Source organism: Ceratosolen solmsi, unplaced genomic scaffold (assembly GCF_000503995.2).
Source record: "Ceratosolen solmsi marchali unplaced genomic scaffold, CerSol_1.0 scaffold10, whole genome shotgun sequence".
Classification (NCBI taxonomy): domain Eukaryota; kingdom Metazoa; phylum Arthropoda; class Insecta; order Hymenoptera; family Agaonidae; genus Ceratosolen; species Ceratosolen solmsi.
In genome coordinates this window covers 10100347-10106403 of record NW_011948412.1, presented here as the reverse complement: position 1 = coordinate 10106403, position 6057 = coordinate 10100347, and positions in this window count along the sequence as shown.

The following is a 6057-nucleotide window of genomic DNA, read 5'->3' as shown; positions in this document are numbered from 1 at the left end:
GTATAAACAATTATTTAAGAATTTTCGTCCAAAGTCGTTTTTTTCTTTTTTTTTTAGAAATCTATCATTTCTTAAATGAATCACATGATAAAGTCAAGTTTTGATTCTTCTTGATGAAATTCTTATCTCTTAAATATTGTTTGAGAATAAGAGACTCCGTTTAGTAAGGCAATAAAATATCTGACAAGTAATGTCATGAAAATTGTATTTAAGACTTCAAAACTTTCCTGCTCATAATTATTTGTACTAGTGTCATAAAACATCTGGAAAACTCTAGCGGAACGTGCTCATACTCCCAGTGCAGTAGAACCTAATGGGTTTACTGCCGGAAGAACGTCAAAGTAGATTCAGAACGAATATCAGGTATGCGTAAAGCATTGATTACATATATTTACTGCAACCGAAAACCCGTACGTACTACACATGCAATGACCATACGTGCGCACTCGGCCTTTAAGACAATGCTTGCATTGTTCTTGGCTATGCCACATCTGGTCGATCGTATTGGAAAATTGACCACGCCCAAGCGGATCCTTCTTCTAGCCAAGTCCCAGAGAGGGAGGAGGCAACCAAAGAGAGGTGACCAATGGAAAAGGCTCGCCACCTTCCGACACTTTCCCGATTAGCAAATTCGGAACTGAGCCCGGAAGGAAGTGGAAACGAAGGCGTGCATAATCTATTGTGCGACCCAAGATCAACCACTGATTGGTTAATTAATAAAGGAAGAAGGGATCCCAAGTGGAGCGGGATCAGTGAACCATTTAAGAAGGGACTACGTAATGTACCCTCACTTACTCTTTCCAAATACTTCTTACAGTGAAGGATAAGTCACGACCAACTCTCACGGAGGAGGACCGGAGAGATGAGTCGTTTAGCTAGCTGAGTTTTAATAATAAGTTCTTTCCACTATTGTGAATTAGTGTACAGTTGAATTGATCTCATCAAGACTGGATTGCGTGGGACCTGACCACTTGTGGTCTCACTTGGAGACAAGGAAGAACTGAAGGGTTGCAACATTGCAAGGGAACGTAATAACAAGCCATCGAAGAGAGACTGGAAAATCACGATACACTGCAAGTAAGTCCTTACAGCTAGTACTCATTCTTGATTTCTCGGCTTATGTAGAAGACGGACGGATAAAGTCCAACTACGGAAGCTTCCCGGACATACTCTTGAACAAGACCAGCTATAAACGCCACATTGGCTTCTCAATCCCTCCAACTGCAAGTTGTTCCAGCCACAGATGGCGCACAGCTTCGCATAACCTCCATCTCGGCTCTCTTACGACCGATATTTAAAGGCAACTGCACACGTGTTGAGATAAAACACAATAACATTGCAGTATTCGATCAGAACACTACATCACCATAATCTCAAGTGATAATATTCAATAGATTATAACCTACTTCTGTTTATAGTAATTATATACCAAAATTATTAAGAAATATAAAGTTCGTCTGTAATTCACCCTTTTGTAAATTAATTCAACTAAACAGAAATAATAAAGACATGTGTTAATTATTAGTCAGTGCATTCACCCTTTACTTGCCCGGCAACCCCACACAACATCTAGTGGGTTTTATTGTTCTACGTTAATTATTGCACGTTTGGCTGACTAGTAAAATTGTGGGATTATTTTCCGAACAAATATATTGTTTGAATACGAGATAAATTGATTGGAAAATCTCTTTATACGATATTACAGTCTTTAGCATCGAAATCTAAATTTTATTTATTAAATATTTTGTATGGAACAAGTTGTATGAATTTTTAAACTATAAATTTACATTTACATTATATATATATATATATATATATATATATGTATATATATATATATATAAATTTGTATAAGTTAACGGCTATAAAAGTTACTTTATTCAATATATTAGATTAGATAGTATGCATTTTATCAACGCATTTTATCTTAAGTCGAAGGGACAAAAATAGCAAACGATTGTTGTATTCAACATGAAAGGTTCACCCGCGATCGAAAAATTTGAACTGTACGTCATTCACCCACATCTCAACTCACATTTTCCTTGATAAGCGATAAACGACCGCCTAAGAGGATACGATTGCTTTATTTATCTTACTTGTTAAAATTGACTTTTGGAAATTCAACGTTGCTTCGTCCCTCCAACAATGATTTTTAGTATGTAACGATCCTGGATCACGGGATGATGCCGCCCTTATGGGGGCACACGAACAACAAACAAACACAGCTGTGCTTGTTGTATTAGAAAATACTGGTGTATTAGTTTTAGATATTCTTGGAGCAATGACGGATCATTAATCGGTTTGTAAAGATGTCCTTTAGTTTTCTTTAATTTAATAAAAAAAATGCGAATTTTCTTTCGCTCCTTTGCTCGCTCTTCCAATATTTATTCTACATTTTTCTTCTTTTTTTTTTGTTTTGTTTTTTTTTTGTTTTTTTTTTTTTGCTTTTGTTTTAATTTCAAGCAACGCTTGCTCAAACCTATCAACTGTTTCGCTTCAAAAATAAAAAGACAAAATAAATTATAAAACTATTTCAATCTCTCTAAAACACGTAGTTTCTTATAATATTATGAGACTCGATGCGTAGATGATAAGACGGGAGATTCACTTGCAAGGTTTGCATTTGAAAAATAAAAACACTTTATTCTGCTTTAGTTGACAAATTGATGAAGTAACTAAACAATCGGCTTATCATGTTCTAAGCATTTATTTACTTTTAAATTGCAAAATAGATACTGAATTTGCATAGCAGCTAGTATCTTCCGTATGCACATATACATTTTCTATATCTCTTTCGGAATACAGATGTAATTAATTTTTAAAATAGCCAAGTATATACGAATTATTTGATATTGCTACTATCAAATTAGCACTTTGAAAAACTTCATTATATACTCATTGGTGTTATATTTAGAATAATTTGTTTGCTTTGTTTTGTTTTACGAGGTATAGTAAAACGTTGATTATGCGACTGATTAATCTCTTGAAATTCTTTGGATTTTGTGCAAAAATTATTCGTTTCATTAATCCAATTATTCCTAGTTTATACGATGAGCAGAGGATATTTAAAGATTTTTTTTTTTATAAATTGATTTGTATTGATATAATTTTATTTGTTTATAAATTGAAAAAATGACATATGTTTCGATAAGACGACGATATAAATTCAACGTCTAATCATTGATGTAAATATAAAAATTATATATGAAATTATGCTTATGAATATCATAGTTTACAATTTCAATTTTCGTAAATTAAATATAAATATAAATAGGAAAGAAGAATTTTCATCCTTTTATTAACAGGAATGCATTGAGTCGATTAAACAAAAAAAAAAAAAAAGGAGAAAAATAATTATTGGGAAATATTGATACATCCTTGAATGTTTGAAAATAATTTTAAATTGAAATCTAGAATATGCGTGTAAGAGTAGCGATAAAAGTAAATGTTAAATTAATAAAATTAACTTTTGCCTGGCCATCGCTCTACTTTACTTCATTCGATATCATAATACTTGATAAGATATTTATGCATCCGTTTAACGAAAGAATCTTAATAACAAGCTTAGTGACAGCATTGACCTATAGATTCTAATATAATTTCCATCGCAAATAACATCGTTCTAAGAGCTTTCCATAACACCGCATTACAAACACACGCACATTATATATTATTTGCATCTGATTAATACCGAAAGGGAGTAATTATGCGCGTAACGTGAAATCTTTTATAATTCCATAATTAAAAATATAATTAGGCTGTTATTTCAAGAACTATGCATTAAACCAATATTCTAATAATATCCGCTTACGAGTAAAGTTGAAAGTGAAAAACAAAAACAAAAACAAAAGCAAAAAAAAAAAAACCAAAAAAAAAAACAACAAAAAAAAAGAAACAGTAATGATAATGCAATAATATGATAAGAATAACGTTATAAATACTTTTTTCTGGTTTACATATTATATTATAAGATTAAATTTTCCTTATATAACATTATTGATAATTGTATTACCATTACGGGCAAGAATAATTATAAATACATATATTTGCTTAGAATTACAAAGCTTAATTAGAGAATGAAATGGAACTTTGTTAAATTAAAATTCATCAAAATAAGCAAGAGGGAGAAAAAAATTCAACATAACTTGTCGAATAATTTTCGATTACATAATAATTGTTAAAAATATACAGCAATTAATCGTACAATCATTCGTCGCATCAATAATTCTGATAAATATATCATTATATGGTCTAATGTAAAATAAAATGCTTCGCGCCTCACATTATTGTTATAAGGGTGATTATTATAATAATTAAGTCAGACATTAAATGACATTACGATAAATATTATTAGTCAATTACAAAATTATTTTTTTGTATTTATTTTTTTTTTTTTCATTTATTATTACCGATTTATGCACGTATATAACCTTCCAAATCTCTAACACATACGCACATCTAATATAATCACAATTAAACTTTATCATTGATCGGACACTTAACAGGATACTCGAACCTATTGTAATTACGTCGTAATTCAATATATATATATATATATATATATATATTTGTTTTTTTTTAATCAATCGTTTTAATGCTATTAAGAAAAATATTTTATTATTAATTCTTAAAAGAAATTGTTAATTTATACGCACTTCATAATAATATTAATGTAATAATGTATCATTAATTATTAATAATCTATCGGTCGATATATGAGTCGATGCTTTTATAAGTCCGCATAAATAGGTAGAAGATAATTAAATTTGTTGTTAAATTTAATTATTGAATAATATTTATATAATTATTGAATAAAATTTATAGGCCTCATGATATATTCTATTCGATATCAATAATTAAAGGTAAACAATTGGCTTATCTAAGTAGATTGTTTAAATATATTCTTAACATTGACAATGGCATTAAATAATAATCAGCGATAAATATTAATATTTTTTAATAAAAATTTTTTTTTTTTTTTTTTTTTTTTTTTAATAACTTACAGATTACCTTAAACAATTGAGCAGAAGAACATAAAATAGTATGATATTTACTCTAACAAAGAATAAGTTTATTTTTATTCCAATGTACAAAGAACTTAAAACAATTCAGCATTATAATTAATAGTTATAATTTTTTAATTTCTCATAAATAATTAATTCTGTCTTGTTTTGGGATAATGTATTGCAATTTACAATGATTAATTTTACCAAAAATAATGAACGCTTAAACGTATTGGCGGTTCCTGTCAATATCATCTCTAATGCCGACTTTGGCGGATCAATGATCTACTGTATGAAAAAATTCTACGTTAAACGACGAATCCTCTTCTCATTATTTCCTTTTTTTTTTCTTTTCATTCTTTTTTCTTTCATTCACCTCTGCGTCTACACGTACACATTAATGGCTTATTTATCACAGTCCATTTAATGAGGTCGAGGAAAAGCTCCCTATAATTTACTTACTTTAAAAGATCAAACGAATTTGATAAAGAACAAAGGATCATTATAACTTTATAACAGTAATAATAAAATAATGCACTATTAAAAATAAAGTTGATATATTATTTATAAGATGAATTAAAGTAAATTTTTTAATCGTTTAATCATTAGCTGAGATTCTATGCTCTCTATAAATAGACACTGCATTAGCTCTTTATGAGGATTTTTTTTTTTAAACAGTTACCTCAATATAATGGTAAATCAAAATAAAATGTTCACCATTATCTAAATAATTAAAAGAGAGTCGTGTGATCTTAAAATTAATATGTGTGCGTGTGAATTTTATTTTGATAAAATGTATGTATATATAATAATATAAATACAATATATATTATAATACATATTAATTGTAATAAAATTATAATAAAATGATAAGAAATTTATGGGAGAAGTTTTTTAATGCCCTACATTTGATGCACTTGACACCTAGTTTTTTAGTAGTTTATAATACTAGAAGCGAAGATATTTATTGTGTTCAACATCATGTTTACAACATTATATTATCCTTCATATTTATACTTAAGTCGCTCTTTATACTTATATATTTAAATTATAT